The following is a 27,704-nucleotide window of genomic DNA, read 5'->3' on the forward strand; positions in this document are numbered from 1 at the left end:
ACACAATGATATGTTCAACAGTTCCTAGACACAGATGCAAAGTCCTGATGAGAACATCTTCCTCTCATTTTTTTTCTAACCTTCTAACTGCTGTAAGCATTACTGGAGGAGACAGAACTGCTGGATTTTATTTCCAAGTCTCATAAAATATTAACTATTTCCAATATTTTATGAGAAGCTCTCCTGGTTTTGCGCATAAAGAACAGCTGCATTTCAAATAATACTGGTGAATTCTGCAAAACGTAAAAAAAAAGCTAGATTTAATCTCAGAGTTTTAACATCCTCCTGGGTTTATCTGGCAATTGCTTTTCCTTGTGTATTTGTATATGGGACACTGTCTGACTACAGGACCTAAATCACCTCAAATCATTAAAAAATACATTGTTACACCATCAACATCAACAATGCAACAATTTCTTCTTAACCCTTTAATTACCTAGGATACACAGAGTATTAAATATAACTGAGCATCACCTCTACATTCTTCACCACCAGCCCACTCCTGGCCAGTTGTTTTTGTAAAGCGCTGGATGTGAAATGCATTTCAATGTAGTTGTGCACATCTTCTGCCCTCATAAACATTGTGTAAGCTGAGTTAAACTTTTACTCCTGAAACGACCCAGTTCAGGAGGACTTCTAAAAAGACACAAAGGCCAGGAGACCATGTTTGACAGTAGCTCACACTTTGAGTACTGAAGGAAAAGTAGGTGGAAAACATCTGAAGTTGGAATATATGAAAACAGAATTAAAATATCTAAAACCTAAAAACACTATAAAAAAAATTGTTGTTCAGACTCGGACTCAGAAAGAAAAGAAATAAATTCAGTCTGTGAGGAGACCTTTTGGCCTCAAAAAAAAGGTTCTTTCAGAACTGTTTGAGAAAATAAGCACATGCTCCTGGCCTCAAACATCCAAAAACAGACCGCAAGAACTGAAGACATAATCACATCTTTTTTTCATCTTCTCACCTGAATATTTACAGAACTATGCACTACCCTCCCAGTTTGTATTAGGCAGGACAGGAACAAGAAATGAGATGAAAAAGATCCTTCAGAAAATAACAGTAAAGATACTTCTGAGGAGATAAATTCCATATTTCAAGTCACTGTTTTTACAGACAGTGCTCTAGATGAAAATCACAAAATCTGTCAAATTTAAGTTTTGCTACCAGCTGCTTGAAGCAAAGATTAGGTAGCATTTAAGCACTCCCAATGGCCTGTGAAATAGAGAGGGTTTCAACCTACATAAATAACTCACCAGATATTAGCCAGGAAGAAAATTCCTGCCTATTTAAAATACAAGGATGTGTAAGAGCAAGAAGATCCAGACTGATTCCTGTGTTCCCCTTTTACCAGGAAGACTGATTTCAAACACTTTAAATAACCACATTCTTTCCTGTTCTCCTGAGTATAGTCTGCACTTTGTCTTTCTTCTTATTTTGCATTGTCAGTATTTCTTTAGTTCTTTTTTTCCTTTGCATTGTCTTTTCTTTTTCGTGTCTTTCCTTTGTCAAATTCCTCCCAGTGTCAATATTCCAGAGCTTGTAATATGAACTGGATGCCACATCCACTTATAAAGTTACACAGACAAACAGAAAAATCCGTTCAATTATGCCTTCTTTTTTAACTGTTCATGTCCATCACAACCCTTAACAGTTAGTACTGGGACTTTTGGAAGTGTCTAGACCTCACGATTTACAGCTTCAAAGTAAATTTGCTGTAGCTATCCAGAAGCTGTGCAGCTCTCAAGCTCTCAGACTCTTTGCTCTATGATTTAATTTCTGACTGCACACTAATGGTGCTGTGTCCAGAAGAATTCAAGATGAGGATTAAAAATAATGCCCTAGGCACAGCCTCTCCCCAGATTTTCCAAGTTTGCCCTGCTTTCTCACTGGAGCTCCAAGTGAGGTTCAGCAGAGTGGGCTTCTCGGTTAATTCTCGGGAAGCAGCAAGTCAGATCTCTGGAAGAAAACAGGCTAATTTTCCTGGGAACTCTCACTGAAATGCTTAAAGCAAGTAGCTGTGCTGATTGCCCTCAGAGAGACCAATCAGTTTGGCACACTGAGTTCCCCCTTCAAGCATAGATATTATTTAAAAGAAATTATATAGGATGAGCCTTCTGGCACCACGTGCTTTGTAATTATATCCTCCCTATCCTGCTATCCTAATCACTCCAGTCTCCCACTCTCACTGAGGCCAATTGTTTTTCTTGAGCCCACTGGCTATTTCTCTTTTTTGGGAGGAGCTTTTCCTTTTACTTCTTTCAGCTGCCATTAGGACAAATATTAATATAGTTGGGTCCCAGCTATCTTATTATGAGACAGCAATAGAAGCCTGTTTCCTAGATGAGTATCTGCCTTCAGATGCTGGGAAAAGGAAAAGGGAGAAAAATGCTGGGGTGGAAATGCCTATTGTAAAATCTAAAAGCACACTAGTGTGTGCAGTGAGCAGTGGCAGTGCAATCCTCCCACTCCACTTCAGGCTCTGCCATCATTGTGGCACCAGGCCTGAGTTAAGCTGCTGCCACCACTTACTCACAAGTAACTTGGGAAAAAACTTGGCTACTTTCTTCTGTGCATTTGAGATCCTATGCTGAAAAGCCCTGAGAACATCCAAGAATTATTGTTATTCAACGCTAAGAGTATATCTAACAGGCTTACTATTTGTAATCCATTACCCTTTCTTAATGAAGAGGATGCCTTTTATTATTAGTGCAGAGGGTGAATATATTATTACTGCTGTTTATCACTAGTGCAAGAATAATTAAATTTTTTGGGTCACATGTTAAATATGAATTTTTGAAATGACAGTGAAACAGAGCTTTCACTCTGTTTCAAAAAAACATTTTGAAATGACAGTGAAACATCTTTACAAAATGAATTATTTTATCCTCATAAGTGCATTGCTGAACAATGCAATGTCATTGCTGAACAAGGCAACACAATGTCAAAGATGAATGCCTACAGCAAAGGTATAGTGACTGATATTCATGGGCAACAACACAGAGAAAGTATAAGTCCTTTGTGCTGGTTCAAGGTCATGGGAGTTTTGATGAAAAGAGCAGGCTTAAAGACAGGAAACTAGCTTGAGGTTGTGGCTGGAAAGTTAGGAGGGCTACTCTGTCCCTTCAGAAAGAAGGTACTTAATATGAAGGACCATGGATATAGTCAGGAGATTCATAACAATGCAAAACTAGAATAATTCCACAGATTTAAGTATAGCCATATCAGATGAATGCATGAGCAGCAAAGAGTATTGTATTAAATTCAGTCCTTTACTTAGACTGTAACAGTGTGTTTGTTACAGGAAGAAGCCTTTAAGAAGAGGGCTGAGACTGAGGACAATGGGAGGCATTTTTCCAACAGTTTACTTTGGATAAACAAGGCAGGATTGTAACATTATATTTTCTATTTGATGAATTTAATCTAAAATAAGCAAAAACTTTGCAAGTTTAATTATTCAGATAGGAAATTCAGCTTAGCTCTAAAATATTTTGTACATACTGGTCAGATAGTGGTGAGAAGGTTTTACACATTGCCTTAGGTTTCAGCAGCTATACAGAAACCATAGCCTTAGGATCTGTGAAGGAGGTCAGGAAAGAAACAGGAAGAAAATGATGGTTTCTCTCAGTCACTCTCATGCTTCTCCCTATTTTCAGCTGGCACTGTACTATGGCACATAAATTTACTACAGTAATTAACTGAATTTGCTACCTTCTTTTTCCCCACCTACCTGGGCACAAGATATATGTGCTGTTTGTGGAGGTTCTGTATGATACACAGCTTTTATCCTTCATCAGCTTGATCCCTGCCAACATTTAGAAGTTTGCAATTTACATAGTGTTTCAAAAAAGCAACGTTTCTACAACCTTCCTTGGGATGTGATTATCCATTGGTGGATCTTGTCCTTTTCTCCTTGCAGTATGAGATGAATGAAGTTATAGTGGGTTCATGCCGTCTCTTGCTAGCAGAAACTGCAAATTATTTACAAATCTTGTTAAAATAGTCATGGCAATTTTTAAAAATGCTGGAATAGAAACTCCAAGTTCCATGCTTATGTGACAATGGCTGTGAGCACCAAAGATGTGTCATTCTAAGCTATAAGCCCTGACTTTCCCACAATAACAGGACAACTCTTTATAAAGCTTTCTTGCTGCTTGTCATTAATCCCCCAACTTCTAGGCTGGATTTGGGTAATCCTTTTGGGGAATGAATCTGGATGATTAATTAACAGTACCAGGGATATCTGTAATAAGATTTCGTACATGGTTTTACATTCCCGTGACTCAGTTGATTTTCTTTTGAATTAATGGGAACTTTGTTATTGCACTCAATGCACTCTGTGTTGGAACTATCATTGCTGATAAAACTGTAATAATAAAACAGCAAAAAGGAAGCCAAATTTAAAATGTAGACAAACAAAAAATATTAGCTTATAGAGAAGTTGGAGGGAGGGTCATGTTAATCTAGGAATCTGCAGGAAAATAAAAGAGGGCAAAGCATTAGGTAGAAAAATCCAATATAAAGAAGGAAAGTGAGGACTGCCAGGTATGATAAGCCAAGGACAGCTGGACGATAGTTCAGGCAAACACCAGAACACAAATACAAAACATATTTGGAATAAGAAATAATAAGAATGTTAGGTTAATCCAGAAAAACTGAAGCAACTGCCTATTGTGAGAAAAGTCCATGTGTGCTTTGGATAGAGCAGGGGAATTCATCAGATCCCGTCCCTTTCAAGTAGAGTAAAAAACACACTACTAAACCCACAGTTTTCTATTAAAAGGAGGCTCCTTGTTCTGTAATTAGTTGTTAGGCGTTAATGTGTCCTTGTGCAAAGAGACTTCAGACTCGTTCTTTAGCTGCAGTTTGATCCCTTCACTGTGGTCACCAGGACAAATCCTTTGGAGAATCCAGCTGATTTGTGTCCTTCTTGTCACACAAAGCAGCCTTGTCAGATATTTCCATAGGAGCATTCACTGTATGGCACATAGATATGAAGTACAAGTAATGGGGAGACAACTGCCCTCCATCAGAGGCTCTCTTGGCTGGTACCCAATGGTCTTACCATAACCCTGGGGCAGCATCAGCTTCTGCTGTCACAATAGGATGAGGCGTGCTCTGATCTTTGCTATGAACTGGACAGACACCTGTATGATCATAGGAAAAGGGACCTGAGGGTCACAGACAGCCTATCCATCTCCCTCTCAATTGCACTGAACCTCTATCATAGACAGGCTCCAGCCTCTGCACCCATGGCAGAAACTTTCTCCTGAGATCTGGAACAAGGAAACTCCCCCTGAGTTGACTATTCATGTTCTTCTCCCCTCTCTGACTCCTAGCAGATGAAGGTCTGGATCTCAGGTTAAATTTCCACTGAGAAGCAGCAGTAGAGCAGATTTACACCTTGCATGTTATTTCCAACAGCATCTCCCCAAGTGTATATAAAACATTACTATAATTCTGTCCTAGGGTTATGTTGGTATTAATAAACCACTTGAATTTTGCTTTAAGTAATTAAAATCACAAGTACTTTTTGTTGCAGTTACAGGCAGGAGGCAAATGTGGCTGGGGCTTTATTATTTAGATATGTGTAATTCAGGCAGCAGCATGTATTTTTTCAATTGCTTTTCATTCACATAACAGTCTAAAGCCTTCACCAATGCAGTCCATCAGTGCTTCAAAACATAAATTTAGATCCCATACCACCTGATGGAAATAAATAGCACAAAAGCCAAGCAATTTATTCCTGATTAACTAAGTATAAAACACCTTGCAAATAACTCATACTTGTTTCATGTAGTAACTCACTGGAAAGAAATAACTCTTCAGTGTCAATTTACACCCAGCTTGGATATTGGCATTTCTAATGCAAAACGTAATTACAAACTGAGTATTGCTCACTGAGATCTAAAAAAATAAAGCCTTAGACTCTGCCCAGGCTCTGTGGCTCTTTCAGACACCACTAGTAATAAGCCAGCACTTCACCAGAAATAAGCATAAGACTTGCTGATAGCTCAGTCTTTCCCCCACTAATGGCATTTCTCTAAGACTGACTTTCTAGAGTGGATTAAAATGACAATGACAACAGACACATAGAGAAAATAAGGGAAAATCAGTAAGAAAATGCATTTATAGGAGATTGGAAGGTTATAAGGCCTCTCAGGCCCTATTTGCTGAAGCCCTTAATCACTGTATAGGACATAACTAGTGCATTTAAAGGAACTTAGAAACCTTAATTGAAAAAGCATATGTACTCCCCAGACACAAGACCATTATATGGGAATTGACAAGCTTTTCCTTGGTTGCTTTTTGCCCATAAGAAAAGCTTATCTTGTGCTCTTTTCCTGATTGTTTGGATGAACAAGGGAGGTTGCAGAACTATGCCTGGAAGGGCTTGTGTGAGATAGATGAAAGAATAAAAACACAGCTTTAAATCAACAAGGAGTCAAGACCACTGCATGACTAAGCTTGAGATAAGTTCTTGCCCATCAAACAGGAGAAAAGGCTCTTGGGCTTGTTAACCAGGATCTCAGAACAATTTTCTCATACTTATATTTAAGAGCTACTCTTATAATCACTCTGTAAAATAAAGTCTAGCTTTTAGGCAAATACATTTAGATGAAAATTCGCCCTTAATTTCTATGCTTTAGTCTGTGTCATATAGTAATAATAATAATAATAATAATAATGCTTCATCTAGATTAATGCTATATACTTAGAAGAGTTTTGACCCTGCTCCTCCTCCCCTGTCAGTGTATAATGTAGACAAAGATAAGAAAATAAGCTGTTTACATTTTAGTCAATCCATACCACCCACATCAAGCTTCACCCAATTTAACTGCCAGTCGATGTCTGATTGCAAACTGTCTCAATCCCTAAGGAGCAGGACTGGTTTAAGTTCTTTTACTTAAAGTCTTCTTTATCTTGTATGTAAGCATACAGCTGTTCTAACTGATGTTGTTTTTCAATGCAGCCAACACCTAGATATTGGCACTCTTTCTGATCATTTTAAGTACTTTAGCATTGAGCCAAGCTATTTGTTTTTATCTTGCTACATCCCTATCTCCCCACTATCTTATCAAACATAACTTTGTAGTATGTAATTGCTAATCCTAAACAATTCACCCTTAATGGTAGAATCATCTGTTTATCATGTGCTGTAATCATTGAATACCACCAGAAGTAGTGATGAGCATCTTACATTCACTGGAAAAGCCTTTTATCTCTGGTGTGGATATCCTGTTTCTTCCTATCATTCCTTTCCTGGGTCACTGCAGTGGAAAAAAAAATCCTTGTACATTTTATTTCACAGTGACTTTTACTTCTCCTACTATTAATTGGGGTTTTTGCATTTATTGAATTTTTTTTTAACAGAAAAAGTCTGTAACTGAAGAAACACCACATCCTATTGCATTACCAGTAAAATCACTACATTTCAGTGTGCAGAGATGTAAAACAAGTTCAGCCACATTGGTCTCACTTCCAGACAGCTTGTAGTTTCAAATTTGTTTTATCTGCTTCAAGGCAAGTCACCAAAACTCACTGAAAACCTTGCTATAAATGGTAGTGAGATGTCACTATATACTGGCAACAACCAGAGCCATTAGGTTCTACGTTTCATACCTACCTTCCATTCCTTTAAACCCATCAGCAGGAGCTTTGGGAAAGTTCTTTAATCTGCTGTATTTTTTCTGTGTTTCACCTAGAGAAATTAGATTTCCTTTTTTATTTCCAACTCTAAACAAGTACAATGTATGCAGTGTAACAAAATTGCTACCCAAAGGGACTGCCAATGATTGCCTGATCAGTGCTGAGAGTATTGGCCTTCAGGTATTCTGGTATTGTTTTGGGGGTATTTTTGTTTGTTTGTTGGGTTGGGGTTTTTTGTGGGGGAGGGGAAGTGTTCTTTGTTTTGTTTTGTTTTTCATTTTGTCTTGTTTAGTTGTTTTTTTTTTTTTAATAGTTGCACAACTTTGAGGTGAAAGGTATTGAAGAGCAAACAGAATGCTTCCCTTTTCACTTATCTGCTAACATTCTGATAGTCTCCTGCCTGCTTATATGCTGCACATCAGCATTAACAAACCTCATTTTAAAAAGAGATTAACAGAAAATGGTACCCATGAATGTAGCAAATAGGGGAAGGGAGCTTATTTGCAGGTTGAAGAATGCCAAATCCTCAACAATTTGCCAGTAAAAGAGGAGAATATGAGCAGAGTATCTGCTGCTGGAATAGGATCATCTCAAAGAAGAAACAGATTATTTATAAAATGTTAATGATTTCAGAAATTCCATAATTAGAATCACTGCTCCTTCTGTTGCAGATTATACAGACGGATGAAAGGGAACAGAGAAGGTCCTCCAGGCTCACAGGAAATTTTTTTCCTCTTCAGCACTGAGGATGATTATGAGAATCCAAAGCCTAAGTAAGTGAGAAGCTGAATAAGAAGGAGTAGGCTAATATGTCTGGAGGAGAAAGGCAAAGCAACTGTGGATAATACATAAGAGAAAAGAGTGTGTCAGAATGGTTTAATATAAATCTCAACCAAGAGCCTATTTTAATTTGTTCTCATTTTTCTTTTCAGACATTCCTTCCTCAGTACATATTTTAATGTGAAGGAGCCTTAGGAATTTGCCATGGATCCCAAGAATGACTTGAACTGAGTCTCAGATTCACAAGAACAAAGGAAAATGAGCACAGAACGAAATAATTTCTATTATAGTCATATAAAATACCATATTCTAAGTCATACACTTTTATCTGTCACGTCAATAACATGCCATGACTCCTGACAAAAGTCATGTATATTAAGCAGGTTCTATGTCTCATCAGCTGAAGCCAAAGCAATGGCAATAGGAGGACTGCTTTCAAATATTACACCTTTTGAGACATTTGCATTCTGTGATTTTTTTGTTGTATTGCATGGTTCATAATTTCATGCTTATTATGCTTGCTGTTGACATTACCCCTCAGCACATTTCAATTTCAGGCTCCATACTATAGGAAAGTGCCCAGGCATATAATCAAAATAGCAAATAATGAAGCTTCAACTTAACCAACTTGAGCAGATCTTCAGAGCTCTGTCGCTGCTTACAAAGTGATTTGCTGAGTGGCTTTAAGTAGATATTAAAAGCTAAAAATGTGCATCATTGCTTTACTAATGCTGATTCACCTCCTTCCCTCCATGTCATATATTTAACCTCAACACTTTCATTCAATGTTGCTGGGACTGCATTGCACTCCACCCAAAAAGTCCCATCCTCTCCTGAGTCCTGCTGAACTCACAGTCTCAGTATAGTTTTCATTGCAGGAGTCCTACAGGTCAGTTTTGCCCCATGTGAAAAACACTACTCTCAGTTTCACAGCTGCTGCCTATCTGTTTTACTGGCTGAGTAATCCAAAACAATTCTCTTTTTTCCTTGTTTTATGAGAAAATTCAAACAGGAGAGGACTGAAACATGATCCCTCGGCCATTTTTTTATTTTCTCTGCACTCACTTTGGTCTCTCCTATTTAACCCTTCTCTAAATGAAATAACTGTCATTCCATCGCTTCTTCATTCTGGACCTTCTCTGTGATTCTGATTGAATCAGCCCTCGACACCTGCGGAAGGATCGAGAGCTGACCGGGGCCGAGAAAAGTAACGCGAAGCCGCGCCCTTCCTCATGTTTTCTCCTATTCCTGCTGAAGCTGGTCCATGAACAGTTGGTCAAAACTGAGGACAACAGAGAAATTTAATGTGATAAATAAGAAATTTATACTTATGGAGAATTACGCTACTTCATTGTGGAAGCCAGAAAGTCTGGGAGGGTAGTGTTTCTTTAACTTTAGTGGTCTGATTTAATGTGATTAATCCTGCCAACAACTTTGACAGAAGTCAAAGGAAGAAAAGAAGGAACTGAAAATACAAAAATACAAAGTCACATTTTAATGTTTTGAATGTTAAGGGAGACAGAGAACTGGCTAGATGTCTGTCTTTCCTGTAAGTGAATTCATGAGACCAAAATGCTGTACAGGTATTGCCTTCCATAACATGTAAATCACATTTGCCTACAGAAAGGAGGAATGTTTACATTACAGTCATTCTGTCTGGGACAGAAAGAGACTGCAATGTAATTATCAGGAAGATATGTCTGTTGTAAAAGGTCACCTCTGCTATGAAGACAGGCTTTGCACAGTCCAACCTAGACAGGCTTGAACAATAGTACAAGAACATTCATTATATCCATTATAAGTCTAAGGCACATTTGCAGCCAACCCAGGCTGCAAATACAATACATTTCCCTAAGTGGATTAATAGGAAAGCAGAGGTCCTAGAATTGCTCTGACATATCATTTATACACATTGTAATCCTGACAACTGTTAAGTATTAGAGAAAATCCAAGCAGAGACTGTGCAAGGAGCGCCCACAATTTATTATACTCTAAAATGCAGCATGTTGATCTCTTGATTAGCCCTCAGCTGTAACAGCTGAGATGTCTCAGAAAATGTTTAGAAGACAGAATATTTCACATATATATACACATATGATTTTATCTCATCTTCCTTTTTCAACATTCTTATTTATAAGTATGTTTTCATATTCATGATCAAGAATGGAGCCTATTGCTTTGCTAGACAACACTTTTTTTCATTCACTTTACACCTGCCTATGATTTAAAACTCCTGAGACAGATAAATTACTTCCTCAGAAGCAAAAGGATGAAATAAAGTGGTACTACAGTCAGGCTGTGGATGCCAGCAGACTAAGTCACACCTTGGACTTCCAAGCAGCAGCAGCTGAGGGAAGTGTGCACAGATGTGGGTGAAGTGCTGCATATGGAAACCCATTTGTGACAGAGCACAGGTGCCCCCAGCTCCCCAGGCCAAGCATGAGTTCTCTGCACAGGCAAAGCCTCTTGCAAGGCATCTGGGGAGAGATGTGTGCACCGAGACACCCAGAAGCTCTGCAAGTACAAGGTCCTGCTCAGCTATCTTGGGTGAAGACCTCAAGACTCCTGCAGTATTTGACAGTGCTTTTAGGCAAAATTTGTGACTGAGTACTGCCCTCTCTGCTACTTCTATGGATGTATACTCTGGTTTCTCTTCAGATCCTATAAGGATAAAGATGTGTTCAAAGAGCTTGAGTGAAGCAGAAAGATTCTGTTTTCCCTTTTGGGAGCTCAGTTTGCTACTTGTATGAGATGTCCTGACCTTCCTGAGCATATCTGTACAAGCCTAGAAGCTTACTGTGTGAACTATGTCTATTGACCCCCCAGGAGAAAGGTATCTGCAGCCTGGTCTTGAAGATAAGATCCAAATTCCACAGGATGCAACAGAGAAGCTACTGCTGCTATCTCTGGAAAACTTACTCCTGGGCAACTCTGGGTAACTCACCAAGTGCACAGTTGCTCCATTCTGCTGAAGTCCAGTTGGTCTATTATGCTGAATTGTAGGAAAAAAAAAAAGTCCCACAAAAGGAAGCATTCAGTGAATCACTACCTTTTCAGCACTGAACTGGACCATCGGGAGTGCTGGAAAGTGTAGAAGGTTTTCAGTGGAGATGGAACCAGAGCAAAGGATTTACACCAGGAATTCCTCCTCTGTGAAGAGCTACCATACATTTTATCTGGTTTCCAGATAAAAGAACATTGTGAGAAGTATAGAAAAATTGTGTAGGTATTCAGAACATAGTATTTATAACCTGTACATATGACATCTTAAAGTGCATTGTAAAATTATCTTCATGTAGACACACTATTTATAGAAAACTCACTGTCATTTTGAACTAGAAGGCAAGAGAGAAAAAAATCCTGAAAAATTTATTTAAGTAATTCTAGTGATAGAACATCTAATTTTATTTGCTTCCTCAAAATGTCCTTGCATTCATACATAACTGGTGCATGATAATAAACAAATAAGAGAAGATTATTATTAGAACCCATGATATACTGTATAGTGACTTATTTTGCAATTAAGATACGGCCTATCTCAAATACTTCTCTTCAGTTTGAGCCTCTCTATAAAGGCAGCAGAAACTGCTGCTCTGCTTTTTATAAAACATCATTGTCAAATCACTACAATTGGACTCTAAGTCACCAAAATGCTTTAGACTTTCACACAAATTGTGATAGGGCTTTTCCTCTTGACTCAGCCATTTTGGCTGGTTGTTACAATCACCTTGAGATTGTTCTGATTTGGCTTTGTTATGCGTTTTAGAGCTGAGAGAAGACAATCTGCTTGCAGTATTACCAGGTGTATTTGGCATTTGCTGCAGTCATGTGTGGCTGTCATTAGTGTGAAGCCACATAAGCAGCGACAGCGCTGTGATGGGAACAAACCCCTGATGGAAAGTGGGAGGACGATGGTTCTTGGAGAGAGTACTGGTAAGAGCATCATCTGTATTGCTGTGCATTGTGTGTGCTCTCTTTCCATAACCCAAAGCAAACAGAAAGCTGCCAAGTCTGTTAGTACAAGCATAGTGAATATTACAGATACATGATTTATAAATATGATACAGTCCTGGAAATGTAGTTACTGTGAATAAGTAGCACAGTTATTAGTTCACAAAATGCAGTGACTATTAAAACTTGAAAGAACATGCTAATTAAGCAACACAGTGGAGAGAAAGAAAGGCCTCACTTGCTATATTAGGATCATCTTATTTCAGGGCTTGGTGCCTGATAGAAAGGTAAAAGGCTGCTTCATCTCAGTCATTTGCTTATAAGCACAAAATTTACCTGATGGTGGGTGGTAAGACTGAGACGACAGAGGATGGGAATCCATCCTAAAAAGATGAACAGAGTAGATTCAAAAAAGTAGGAGAGCTCCCAAAGCCAAGCAAATCAAAGTGGCAAACTAAGTTGCCTGTTGTGCTGGGTAGTTTTGGAGACTCACTCCATGGGCAGGGGATTGCTGCCAAAAGGACACATGGTTACCACTGCCAAGTCCACACCCAGAGCCCTGGCTGCCATGCAGATGTGTACTCTGACAGTGCAGACTGCTGTTTTCCACTTCTCATTTTGGTTTTGTTTTACATTATTGGTGCACCACCCTTCACCAGAACGAACTTGGGGGGTTTGTATTTTAGGTTAATATTTGAAACAGATTTGAGACAACCTAATGCCCCTGAGTTTTCTTAATTCCTGGGTAGGCAAGAATCCAGACCAAAAGCAGTGTGCAGAAACCCACTGTGTCTGCAGCTTGGTATCTATGAAGAGACCCAAAAGCCCTGGAGGTGCTTATGACCAAGTGTTAGGGAGAAATCAGCCCTGCCTCACAGGCAAGGGTATGTAAGGAATTATTCATTTAGCACCTTGTGTGACCCTCAGGTTAAAAAAAAAAAAAAAAATTTGCATGGAAAGATACGTGTATTACAGAAACCTGAAAAAGGGGAGAAACTTGTAAGGCTGGAAGATAAATGGGTAATCTCTCTGTACAAGAGGAACGAGAAGCAGAGTTTAGTTATTCTGAACTGTACAGGGTACATCAATTAGTTTGAAAGTAGGGTACGTGGCAGCAAAGTGTAGAAGCACTTCCATTGCTGACAATATTAAAAACATCAAAAGACAAACACTGTAAATTGGGATTTGAGTTTTAGTTGTTCTGAAGAGCTGTTAGCAGTGGAAATTACCTTGCTACTGACTCCCCAGACAATCTTTTCATGCAGAGAGAATGATCCAAAGGTAATTAGCATCAGTGGGAAAAGCTCCTGGGTAAAATTTGTGTCTGCATTGAAGATGAAATGCTTTAGTTGTGGGGGAAGGATTTCATCCAATGCACATCCCGTGAAAGGGTTACACCCAGTGAGCACTTCAGACAAGACCAGCACATCTCTTTTCCGTTCCCCATGCATTCCTCTTTGTTTTCTCTCAGACATCATCAAGAGCTTCCCCTGAACATCTTGTAAATAAGGACTTTTCTTAGGAGTGCACACAGGACATGCACACCTGCAGTATGGTTATGCTAAGTGAGAAAACAGTCTGAAATGTGCAGCCTCTCCTTCCACTCCTTAAAATAAGGACTACTCACCCATCTTTGTATATTTAAAAAGAAGGCATTTTTAGAAGCATGAAGTAAAAGTAATTTTAGTGGTCCCATTCATAAGTTTGTCATCTTTGATAAGGTAGGAAGAATATGTAACATGAAAAAAATATGTGTGTGGGATAGGAGCAAACCCCCCAAACTGCCTAATGACCAGCTAATAATATATTTTGGCTCATATTATTCAATGACTAAGCAAATAATAAAGATTTCAAGAAGAACGTGTTTCAACTGGGTTGTGAAGTCTGTAGGATAAAAGCTATCAAATATTGCCCTGGGTTATATTTGTGATATTTTAAATACACTATGGTATCCTTTTCTGTCATCATTTTTTAATTCTACGTCCCCCAAAAAGCATGTATTCCTAAACTAAGTTCTGCTTTTAGGAATGAGTGCCCTCAACTCTTAATTTCTGTGGCACTTGAGTGCAACTATGTTAAACCCTCAATGTTTTATAAGTGTCCTTCATCTTGTTCCACATCTCCAGGCCATGGTACACTGCCAAGTCCGGAATTCAAGTGAATCTCTAACTTTCCTTATCCAGTGCTACTGAGTCATAGCAAAGTGATTATTAAAATACATGTCTGTGCCCTATTATTCATCCATTTCAGGTGAAAACCACAATCTAAAATTTTATTTGTCTTAGCTCTACAGAGCTGGCACAGTTTAAAGGGCAGACATTTGAGATTGAGTCTTCTGCCTTGTACCTCACCAACAATCTTTTCCAGGTAATTTCCACTTTAAAATCTTTAGTATGAATAACTGTATTACATATAATTGTGTTAAAATCTTTTCTGCCTAAGGTCTCAAGTGACTTTATATTTCAGGAAGTAAACAATGACATGTTTTTCCTGTAAATTTACTGAGGACTCATACACTCTCCATATGTGTTTTGATCTGAAACCCTTGCAGACCTCGTGGGGAAGACACATGGACAGACTAATGGAAGCTGGCTCCCTTTTAGGTTTTCTGTATTCTGGAGAGGAGGGGGAAGAGGAAACTTCAATTGTGCAAGTGAATAATTTGTCCTGACATGTTGAGGTTCATGGAAACCGTAAAACCCAGCTATCTTATGTTAAAGCTTCGCCCAGCAGTGTCAAGCCTGATTTTATTTTAAAGTCTCCTTGAACAACTAACTTACACCAACCTAAATTTTTAAACATTGCCAACAAATCATCAGGCAGAACCTATGGAATGTGTCTTGGACATGCTATCTGACGTCAGCCTGCACAGGAGCAGAACCATTAAGTCTCCCTCTCTCATCCTGCAAGAATGATGCAAAAGATGCCTTACTACAAAAGGAAGGGGTTTCTTTTCCAGATGAAGAACCTCACACATCAGAAATGCTGCCACACATATCAGTCTTCTGCAAAAGATTCCAACTTACTGAAATGCCACAAGTCTCCCTGTCAAAAATACAAAGCTTATTTGCCAGTGATACCCTCCTACTCTGCTGCAGCCCACAAGTTGCTTAAAATAACTAGCCAAAGGTAAGCTTCAAAGCCTTCTGTCTTGAGCTTCAGTTTCAAACAAAGCAACTGAAATTTAAACAGAGGAAGTAACTGTTGTTCTGTTCATGATTTCACCCTTCAACCAGAAAGAAATATAAATCCCTTATTCCTTAACTATTTTGTGGAACTTTGAATCAGGTGAGTGTTCATGGAAGTGCAAAGCATTGTTAAAAGTTACAACAGTGGACTAACTTCCAGTATGAAAACACAGAATGTTTAGGATGGCCCTGCCATCTCTGGTCACCTTGCAAGTATGAGGAAGGTGCCAAAAAATTCTCTAATGCATCTCTGTATTCCTCTGGAATATTGCTACACAAGTACTTAACACTGGAGGCTGTAAATCCTGAACAATCTTCTGGCATTAGCAGCTGCCTTCAGTTACAGTCAGCCTAGCAGGCTTTACTTTCCAGTAATCAGAATGAGCCATGAGAGAGACAAGGAAGCCTCTGCCTGACTGCCCATAACACGTAACTGTGTCGCACTGGTGGATTTATGCATTACAGTTCCCTATATCCTGTCTTTTGCCTGCCCTTTGATCATGGCCTTCATCCCTGATTTTTGACCCAGTCAACAAGTCAAGCAGGGTCCTGCTTCCTTTCCTTGGAAAGTTTCTTTTGTCCCCTGGCAAATCATGGTCTGTATTATGTGTTTGCTGTGTGACCCCTTTCTGCCTCAGCCAAACAAACAAACATGACTCCCTTTCATTCCTGTCCCATTCTTCTACTACATTTCTTTCCCTTAATTTCACATCAATGCTTTTGCAACTTGACCCTCTCTTCCTCCAATCTTTCTGAGGTTGTAAAGGGCTGAAAAGCCCCATTTCCTTATACCTGAGCCATACAGACACACTGCTAACTGTGCTGGGAACCACCCTGGGGTAGCAGATGTTAAAAGTTAGATTATTAAATATTCTGGTTATGAAGCAGCATGAGTGAATTTGAGGAGATGAGCTTCTAGCTCTTCTGTAAGTGACTTGAGAAGAGTTAACTGCAGTTTGGGTAGGACAGACGAACATTTTCAAAGATAGAAACCCTGAAATGTCAAAGAACAGAGTTATCAAAACAGATCATTGTTAACAAATGGCTGTTTATTGCTAACACAAAGCAAGTGTACAGTTTGAAGCTGGATTCCTTCTGTAAGTGTTTACTGGAGGAAGAGACAAAATTAGACATTTGTATCCTATCAGTTGTTCATAACACTCACAACTGCTTCCATATGGCCCACTACTCTACTGTTTTACTTCCAATTACTTTCAATTCCAATTGCTTTCAATATGCACTCCAACTTTTGGTCTTTAACAACAATCCACTGAGTGAAACACTCTCTCAATATTACTGTAGGTACATCCTATTCCCAGTCTAATTGTTTAGAGGAAAATTAATTTGAAATAGTGACCAGAATGAACTTCATGCAATTGAAGCTCTCAAAATATCATTCATGTCAGGACAAGATTTGCCATATCACAGTTGATTTTTTAATCTATCGGTGACTGCACTGCTTAGTTTGGGTTTGTCATCTCAGTTTTCCTGTCATCTAATTCCTGCATCTGTGCATCTTTGGAAATGAATTGGCACCTCTTTTCTGATAGGAATTAAATCTGCAATGCATAATGCACAGTAGCAAAACCACACTGCAGAACATGATCTGATGAAAGCACCACAGACAGAAGGAACTGAAATTATTGAGACAGTTCAGAATACTGTTTTCAAAAAAATACTCACCAGGACATTTCATCTATAACCAGTTTCTGTTACCATGGTTTTTCTTCCTGCACATGTTCAAGTAGATAAAAAATGGGCATCAAGTGCTCATGCCAGCTGAAAGACTCATTCCCTTGCTTCTGTGCAATACAAAAATAGTATTTCTGAAAGCTAGGCTGTCTGATCACCTCTGCCAAATAGTGGGAGAGTCAAAGGTAGGAAAGAAACCTTTGCTGCTCTCTTTGGCATTCACTATCAGTTATGCAGATATGACATTACAAAGACACATACACCAACATCTGTTAAGTGTCTTTACTGTAAATCACACTTTATTTCTGGGGCAGGCAATCTTGTCCCACTGGAAATGCCATGAATGCAACAGTATGTAATTAAAATAACATTTGCAATGCCATCTGAGAAAAGGCTTCAACTTGGAACTTATTAACAACCTAAGGATGAAAAAAAACACTTGAACTACAATTTGAGGGGTAGGTAAATATCTAGCAGACTTTGATGGCAAGGGGAGAAAGAGCTTATCACCATTTAGCCTTCTGTATGAGAAAGAAAGAAAAATTAAACAGCACTGCCTGGCTACAATGAAATGCAAGGTAACTTAAGGGAAAGATCAGCTATACAGGGACACAAATCTTTAAAACATACAGACCCAGAAGTTAAAAATCACAGCACTGCATAGATGGAGCAAAATGCTGTTTTCCCTCTGTGCAGGATACTGAGGGCTTGCTGGCATCTCAGAGCAAGGGCAAGCTTGGTCAGTGCAAGGGCCAGGTCAGCCATGCTAACTGGGGGAACCATGACAGGGGAGGGATGGCAGCAATGAGTGCTTCTGCATGAGCTAAAGATGGGAGCAGGGGCCTCTGGGGACTAGGTAGGCAGGTTGTTTGCTAAAATCTGTGTCCTCAGAACTAGCTGGAGCAAGCTGGCAAAAAGGAGCTGGTATCACATTTTTCTTTTATGCATGGAGATGTCCCCTGTTTAATAAGCATGGGCTCTAGTACCAGAAAAATCTGGTGCTTGTTCCTTCCCGACTTCCAAAAGGAATGCCAGGAAACACCTGCCTCTCCTTTCCAGGTCCTAATCAAGTAAGGAAATCTGCTACTACTCAGTACCGCCCCTGGCATCAGCGAGACCTCACCTACACACCAGAGGCTTCACCAGAATGATTGCACCAGTCTGGACAGTCAAACAATATCTAGTCCATAAAGTATGCAACTTTTCCAGAAAATGGCCCAGTGTGGCTGTCATACTGGCAGGAAACACTTCTGCTGACCTACCCGTTGTCGTTTCTTGATTAAGCTGCACAGGCAAAAAATCACTCCTGGTAAGAAGTAAATTTAGGAGAGTTGTACTCTGCTATGCATCCACATCTGTCAAACCTTCTTTAGCAGAGGCAAAGGATGAGTTTGTCAACACTTGCAGAACAGAGAATGATCGAGACCTACTTTTAAATTCCAAGTAAAATAAGCCCATTCATCCCACTGGTCACAGACTTGTGAACTGCCGAAGTTTTAAATCTCCTAAAACAGAGACAGTAGCAGGCATGGTTGCTGGGAAGCAGGATTTAGTCTTTGGATTATAGCAACAGCTGAGAACTCCAGCTAAGATCAGTCTGTCATGACAATGACGTGGAGACAAATATATTGATGGTGATATCAAGACAACCAGACAAAAGCTTTCTGAGGTGAAGTGTTTTCTGTGTCTCAGTACAGGTGTTCAATGCATTCATAAACTAAATGTACTCAAAATTTGTGACTCATATAGCAATTCCAGAACTTGCTTCAGGTTCAATAATCAGTGCTTGCAATAAGCTCAGGCATTAGGGCCTCTTCTCAGCTGTTCTTTGAAAACCATGAGCGCCAGTGAGAGCCAAACCCCATTACACAGCATCTGACATCAAACGTGTGTATTCTTATGCAGTTTTCTACATTATTAATTTTCTACCTGATGGCAGTATGCTCCTATTATTTTTGCCTCCTACTTGTGTTCTGTGATGAAAAGCCTGCAGTAAAAATTCAGACTAATTCCTTTTATCTTACTCTCTCCTGCTGCTGTTCTATCTGTCAGAACTGCTGCAGGAAAGAAAAACTGTAGCAGAACAGACTAATGAAAATATTGCTCTACCTTTTGAGATATTAATACTGACACAGTTTCATAGCTCCCTGTCTCAGACAGTAAAGAAAACAGCTCTTATTTTTCACATTCCAGCTCTTATTTTCCCATTGTCACAGGGTAGCATAAAATCAGAACCACCCACTACCTTCTGCACAAAAGCCACCCCCCAGAGCTGCACATGGCACACTGTCATCTTCCAGTGGCTTTAGTTATCCAGCTTTCCTGACTTTTTTTTGTTTGATTTTCTTTTTGTTTGTTTTGGGTTTTTTGGTTATTTGTTTGTTTTCTACATCACTATTAGTATCCAGTGCATGGCTAGAGACAAAGCAAAATATCAATTTCTACCTGCTCTGTGTCCAGAAGGGAAAGATGCAGCCACCTCTGTGCAAATTCTCCTCCACCACCTGATCTGGAAGCACAGTGCAGAAGCAGTTGGGACTGTGATCAGCCACAATATGAACAACCAAATTTGTGATCCCCTTTTTTTGCCTTGTTCAGCCACAATTATGTTATTTAGTCACATCTTAGAACCTACGGTGTCCTTTGTAACTAACACCTGAGACAGGTTATGTTTGATTAGCAATGTTGTATGAATAGTAATGGATGGATTGCTCACAATTTAGGTAAGCACCTAAATGTCAATTCCTGGTACAACCCTCCAGCTGCAAGCATTACTAATGATACCATTGAGATTGAGGGAATTAATTTTCCCTTTTTTTTTTTTGCAACAGATATGTATTAGTAAAATATTCCTCTAATGCCCTCTAGTGTCCACAAATAAGAGGGATTCTTGCTACTGCTTTGTCTTGGCATTACTTTTGGCAGGGAAGTTTACAGACTTCCATGCTGCTGAAGAGCATGAAAGGAGTTCAGATTATTAAATATTAGACATGCATTACTTATTCCCATCTGTTTTGCTGCATGGGGAGAACAGCCAAGTCCCACCAAAGCTGACTGGGGCATGCAGGGTGACATTTAGTTCTTGGAGGAAGGACACATAAAACACTGAAGTTAGTCACATGTGAACTTGGAGAAGTTACTGACTCAACCTGGAAAAAACCCAAAACTTTATCCAGCTCATCCCCTACCATTCCCATTGCCTTGAAGGCAAAGATGCCCTCAGAAGAGAAGTGTAGTGACCACAATAGAAACACTTTGCAATTTGTTTATCTAAGCATAGATATAATACCGGATGTGCAGGAGCCCAGAAAGGATAACCTGACTTATCCAAGGTCACAGCACTTGGCCACGAATAGATCCAGACCTCCTGGCTCCCAGACCTGTACTTAAACCACAACAGTGTGCTCCTTCCTCTCTGCAAATGTGCTGAGAAGTTGCACAACCTGAACCTACTGGTTACATTTCTTTCTGAAGTTCCTGACAGCAATCCATAACCAGATACTTCAGACTCAGCATTATGACTCTGATCTACTGGTGGTAACACACACACTCCTTGTGTCTGATGTTGTATCAAGTCACTTTTTGACAAAAATCTGGTCCATGATTAACAGCTGAGGTGCAACGTGTCTGCAGAGATCTTAAAGTCTATACAGTGAATTCCAGTGCTCTCCATGAGACTTAAAATATGTTGGTTTAGGAGCATTTTATTGCCACAAATAGTTTAGCTATTACTATTTATTGTAACTTCTGAGTTGTTGATTCTGAGAATCCTATTCACTTAACTAGTTTTGGTTTTAATCTTAAAAGGAAACTGCCAAAGTATCATGATTTTTTTAATGGGGTCCTCCCTTTAACCCAGTTTGATGAAGGAACATTTCTCCCTCCCTTTACTGATTTTAAATTCACTGGAATTTTACAGACACTCAAGAACTGAATGGCGGCAGCACTTCCTAGATGTTATGAGAAGACTATTTTGAGCCTGGAAATCTATTATATAAAATTGTTCTTGTGCCAAATTACTTTTTCTGATTTCACAGACTTGTGTGAAAGGAATAAATAAAATACCTTTTTTCTTTTCTTCTCTTTTCTTCTCTTTTCAGTTTTTTTTTGAGCTGGGGGAGACCACATATGACTTGGGTTCTGCTCTGTGAACTACTGAAAATGGCTTGCTGTTTAGTTAGTAATAGGGAAAGGCCAAATTCCCAGCCTACAGATGGAAGATCAAACAAAGGCATTGCTAGATTTAGCTTCCATAGCAGGACAATTTGGGGGACAATTCAACAGAAACAAGTCACTGAATGAAATTCTGTTTTACAGTAGAAAACATAAAAAATACATTTTACTTCTCAGCATATGAGTGCACCACAGGGATGCTCTGCAGCTGCAGTGAAGAAGAGATGGAAGGCTATTGAAATTGCCACTGGTGGTAGCACTGGGCTGAGGCACACCAGAATGTGCTCTGTGTAGAATGCAAATGCCCTTTAAGCAGGAAGTGAATTTCACCCTTTTTTATTAATTTCTACACCACTTAGGCTGTCTTCTTTTCCTCTCGCTTCTGGGGCTGTAACCTGTGATCCCCAATCACCCACCCTCCCCTCCCCTGAGAGGTGCAGGCTGCTTCCCACTTGGTGATCCTCTGCTCCTGCAAACCCTTCACTCCCCAGAGCGCGTTGCTCAGGGCACAGCATCCTTGTGGGACAAAAGTCAGCACTGTACCACATGGGACCGAGTAGGACATGCAGAGGAAAACCCTAATATTGTTGTCTTAGTTAGTATTTTATCTTCCCACTGGGAAGTGTTGCAAGATCAAGCGATTGCAACTGTAATGCTGATCTTCCCGAAAATAATTTAGGGTGCCTAAGTTCAAGGAGAAAATTACAAGGGTGAGTTTACTGAAGACAGTGTACTTTGAGGATCACATATTTAAAGGTCAGAAGCCTGAAGGTACTGGTATGTATAGATGAGGAACTTCAGAAGCTGATAATATCCCCAATTTCCACTGAAATTAATGGAAATCAAAGAGGATTAGGTCCCCAAAACTCCATCAGTAACAACAGGTGTCCCTCTGCAGCTTTAGGTGCTTCACTAACTTCAAATGCCAGGCCAAAAATCCATCTTTCAGCTGTTAGTACCATGTAACTAACATGTAAGAGGCATACAAAAGCTTTAAAAAATATTCTTACAAAAATCACTCAAAAATTTCAAAGAAACATGGTGAGAAATGTTCCTTGACTAATTCAGGAGCCAAAGATTCTTATATAGTTACAATAACTGAAGGGTAAGAGTACATAAGAAAAAGGCAGGTGCTTATTGAAGAATTATTAGAATTGGTTTTAACTATTAAAATGGGAAAGATGAACATGATTTGATTAATTTCATATAAACACACATACTCCTCAAGCAGAAGGTACTGCCATAAGGCTATTTATTCTAACAATGTTTGCCAGCAATATTATTCTTTCTAGTGTTTTGAGGACAAATAGGCCCTTTCTTCTATACACTGCATATACCCAGTGAACGTGTTCAACAATCAGCTTTATTAGACACTGGTAATAGTCTAAATATTGACTTTTGTAATCCCCTTTAACAGCTGCTGCTTTCTACACTTGAATTGACATTCAGCTCAGAACTGAGTACACCAATGACACCTTGTTTAGAAATTACTCGGGTTATTTAAATCCTAGGATGTGTTACAACAGATATAAAAACTGAAATAAACGTGAAAGAGGAAACATTAAGCTTACTGGCAATATTTAGCTATGGGAAACATCCATAATTCATAAACATCCACATAGCTTCTTTTCCAATACATTTCAAATCAATAGTTTTACTTTTAAGCTTCATATGTATCATCTTAACTGACTATAGATCTGATGCACATTTCCATAGATCTAATATGCTTATTGCAAAATCAACCTTTAATCATGAAAAACGTTCCAAACACAGAAATTTTAAAATAAATACAGAATTACTGAAGTAAAAGAAATGCTGATTTAATCTTGTAAATAGATTAAAAATTTGTCACTTTTTATGTGAAAGCAACATGAAATTGCAGTATGGACAACATTCTTGAGCACAGCAGGAATAGTAAAAACAACATAAATTCATTAGAGTATTGTTTATAATAGTGTGGTTCATATGTCCTTGCACTTTCCAGCCTTGACACTGCTGACCAACACAGATGCCCCTGCCAGTGTGGGGAAGCTGCAAGCGGGGAAAGGGATGCACTGGATTGGGAGGGGATATTCCTGCCCTCTTTTCTGAAGTGTGAGGGTTCTGGAAAGACAGCAGCACGTTTCTGGCCCGTATCAGCCCCGCTGATATATGCAACTCACTCAAGTACTTTCTCCTTTCAGTCCAAAGGCATTAAGGAAGAGACAGAAACAAGCTCCCAGTGCTGAACCCATCAACCCTTGCCTCTTCCCAGGAAATAACCAAACTACTTCAGACAGTCTACAGTGATGAGCAGCCAGCTGGCCATGGCCAGGGAGGGTGTCTGTCCTTTACACAGGGCTTTGCTGGTGAAGCACTGGTCACAAGACTGCTTTTCATCTTGTGCTTTGCTCATGGACTTCTATATAATGACAGCCTTTTTAAAAATTGATAACTACTGTAGCAAAATTGTATATCAAAACCTGTTCAAAGTAACAGGAACACATCAGTCAAATTCTGATCACAGGTATTCTTCTATTACTTATTTTAAAACTCAGGTTTGTTCTTTGGACTTTTCCACATCACTTCAGATTGAAGTCAATAATGCTAGCCCATGTCAAACTGAAACTATTCAAAATAACTATCTTAGGAAGCCATGTTGTCCACTCCCATTGGAAAAATAGATTTGCCTCATACCACTACAATGTGAAATTCTACTAAGATTCATGGTTTTATTTTTAAAGTTTATCTACGTTTTTCCTTGTAATTTGATGAGGATTAACTCTTGTATCTCTAATTGGAAAATATTGCTGAAAGGTTACTTTTAAACTACAAGCTTATAACACAAACAAGAATCTTTTCTGAACTTTTCTGAACAAGAATCTTTTCAGAAATTCTGATTGCTGACAGTGCTGCATTTGGACCATTACAAAAAACCTCCACATCTTTAAGGTGAAAGTCACATGCAGGTATTGCTGCTGAACTAGCCCATAGTTCAATTGTTATAAATAATACTTGAAAGAAAATATCCTTTAAAGGTACCTTTGAAGTGAGGCAAATATGTTTTCTAAGAAGAAATTATTCTGATTTATCTAGTTTCCAGCTAAAGCAAGTTTTCACAAATAACAATTTTTGAACTACGCCAATAAAGGCATCAGGTAAAATGCCCTTAGTAGTGTTTCTAGGTAGAATTGTGAGCAGATTAAATCATACCTTCTCTTCTACACATGCCAGAGGGGAGACTGTTGCATAAGCAGATATTCACTTGCTCATTTCATTTTTGCACCTGGTGAGAGATTACCTATTGAGTTACTAAAGCAAAATTTACCTTTTCAATTTCACCACTGAGCTGAGAGATAAATACCTACTTAGATGCTTGAATTCAAGCAGACAGGTGCTCCTCTGGAGCACTTTAGAGATTTCCATTCATTTGATGTGGAAGGCAGGTGCTTATTTTAGGAGGCTTTCTCCACTAGACATCTAAAATTCAGATCTAAGCTAGACAGTCAGATACAGAGTTGCAATATGTAGATGCAAGCTGGGTCTTACCCCATATGATTAACATTTTATGAAAGTCAGATGGCCTTAAGTGAAATGTCTCTCCCCGTGTTCTTTCTGCCTTCAAATGGCCATTAAGATTCTGAACTATTTTTAGCATTTCAATGCTATTTATTAAATATTAAAGATTTAAGTAGGTAAGGAAAATTACTGTGTATTGCTGTCAACCTGATAAACAGCCTGATATGAAAAGTTTTGGAGTCTGTAACTCAGACTGTATTTGGGTCAGCACAAGACAAGTAATGAGGCAACTTCATCCTGCAACTACAGACAGTGAAAGGAGGTCAAGAAGTATGATTGCCCAAATGAAAGAATTATCATACACTCTGAAGCTCGGAGAAATAAAATTAAACAATTCCAAACCAACAATTTTGAACTCAAGTTGGAAAGTAATGAAATGATACAAATTTGGATTAAATAATCTTATCACCCAAGACAATAACTCTAGTAAAAGACACTACATTTAAGAGTAAAATCAAAATCAAAGGAAACACTTCCCTATTAATAAAACAGTATTTTTATTCTAGATAGAAGTACGTATATTCTGGAAGTTCATACATCCAGTTCTATACACATCCCATAAAATGTATTGGTTTTGTGACAAGAAATGATTTTATCATATGTTCTCAGCTGACCAGCTGCTATTAAGATGGTAGCAGATGTCCAGAACCCTGCTGCACCCCAGCTAGTCCTTGTTCTGCAAAGGCTCCTCACAGCATTGCTCTAGCACACCCCACAAATCACAGGAGGTTGCACTTCCCACGCATTCCTATTTCTTATAGGTGTTAATGCTAAACACTTGCTCTGAATTCATTCTTATGGGGTCACACAAAGAAGGTCTATATATCTTTAAAAGAACTACCAACCAGTAGCATTGTTATCTGTGTCTTATATTGTTAAAAAGTCCTTAAGATTTCAAATGAAGTGAAGCAATAGAATGCTGAAACGTCTTCCAAACCAATGGAAAGAATGATCTGAAAATCTCATTAACAGATTAGAATCAATCAGAGGTGTACAGTGCTTTGTGGACAGCTTTGTCAAACAAAAGCTGCCATAATATGAATACATCTGGCATGTGGCAGTGATTTTAATCATGATAAATTGTGGGGGGTATAAAAATAGGACTAATCACTCTGTATGAAGCATTACTCACCAGAAATTAATATGCATTCTGGAAAATAAATTAATTCCTGCTGTCCTTTCTGAAATACATATTAATAAACTTACAAATTTTTGTCAGCGACTGTTCCAAGGTACAGTATTAAAACACTATGTATTTGCTTATTATCTCTCATAAAAACAGATGAAATATTTAAATACGGCATAAGTTGTGTCACTGAAATTATCTCCTATTGTTGGTAAACTTTTAAAACTTAAACTACAAGAGAAGGGCTTTCTATAAAGCAATTAGTTTTATGGAAGTAAGTAATCAATCTCAATTTCAAAGAGTTACTCTACATTTGTATGTAATTTTATTTTTAAAACAGTCATCCTATAGTTTGAGTGAAACCCTCCACCCCAATTGTGCTTTTCAAGGACAGCACTTGATCTGCAAGCTTCCATAGCTGCCTAACAATTCATGCACATCTGCCAGCCCTTCACGTGCCTGGAGAGTGCATAAAAGAGCACAGATGTTTTGTTTTTTGAGATGCTTCAGAGGCCCTCAACTTCTGTATCTCCTTTTGACTTTTTGGCTGCCAACATCACAAACTCAGCACAAAGGCTGCAACAGGACATAAGACCTGCAAACACACGAATACACCCAGCTGTGGGCGGAACAGGGGAGGCGCACAAGATGCCAGCTCTTAGGGGGGAGATGTTTGGCTACTATAGTGTTTACCTACTGAGCTTGTTTTGTGAATACATCCAGGTGGCTTGTCCCTCAGAAACCATGATCCCTGGAGAATGAGCTCCTTAAAAGTGAGAGTCAGATGTAAGAGAACAATGAGAACAGCTGGAATTAAGCCGTCTAAAATTGATGTTATGTGGGGAAAGATCTCTTACATATTTGCAAGAATCAATATTAAAAAGAAATTTAAATAGCATAAATTAAGTGATATGGAAAGAGTAATGACTTATAAGAACAAGAGCAGTACAGCATTAAAAAGGTTAACATTTTACCTAATTAACAAGAATAGCTTCTAAGGCAGACCGTGACAGAAAAGAAAGCAAAACACACAAAGAGAGTTCTAGGGTAGGGAAATTCAAATGTATTTTGTAAATCTCTCTAAAAGGCTTCTTAAGAATTTCTAGTTCAAATTCTTTAATCCTGCCACACCTCCTTCTCAACTCAGTACTTCGAAGATTAAAGCAAATATACTGGAACAAGTGCCAACTTGCCCTTTAAAATGAACAACCAGAAGTAAACATTGCACACTAGCTCTTGAAGCTGTAGAGTTTTGGACCACTCTCTAATTTTTTCTTTTCTCACTTTTCTTTGCTATTTTCCCTTCTCAGTTGCCTGCTATGGGCCAATTTCTCTAATCAAATCTTTATCTCCATGTCAATAACAGAAAAGATGTTGCCCTCTATGTACCTTGGAAAACCTGAATGGACTTACATGACAGTTTTTAAGAACTACTCCTCTTCCCTGCCAACTGAGATGGAATATTCAGACCCATGTACCTGCTCTTCTTTCATTACAATTCCATTGGACCTAGACAACTAGTACACAAATACATCAATCTGTGTGCTTAAGCCTGTGTAAGTGGTGGAAAAACATTTACACTTTA

At 38.8% G+C, this 27,704-nt stretch overlaps 1 protein-coding gene and 1 long non-coding RNA gene across 2 annotated transcripts in view; both read right to left on the reverse strand.

Moving 5' to 3' along the window:
- SLC35F3 (solute carrier family 35 member F3) overlaps positions 1–27,704 on the reverse strand; it is a 161,599-nt gene that overhangs the window by 65,360 nt on the left and 68,535 nt on the right. The gene's annotated exons all lie outside the window — the stretch shown is intronic.
- LOC137471052 (uncharacterized) lies at positions 26,432–26,903 on the reverse strand. Its single transcript, XR_010997376.1, has 2 exons — positions 26,813–26,903; positions 26,432–26,714 (listed from the first exon to the last, which is right to left on the reverse strand). It is a non-coding gene; the product is annotated as an uncharacterized lncRNA (long non-coding RNA).

This window comes from Anomalospiza imberbis, chromosome 3, assembly GCF_031753505.1.
Source record: "Anomalospiza imberbis isolate Cuckoo-Finch-1a 21T00152 chromosome 3, ASM3175350v1, whole genome shotgun sequence".
NCBI lineage: Eukaryota > Metazoa > Chordata > Aves > Passeriformes > Viduidae > Anomalospiza > Anomalospiza imberbis.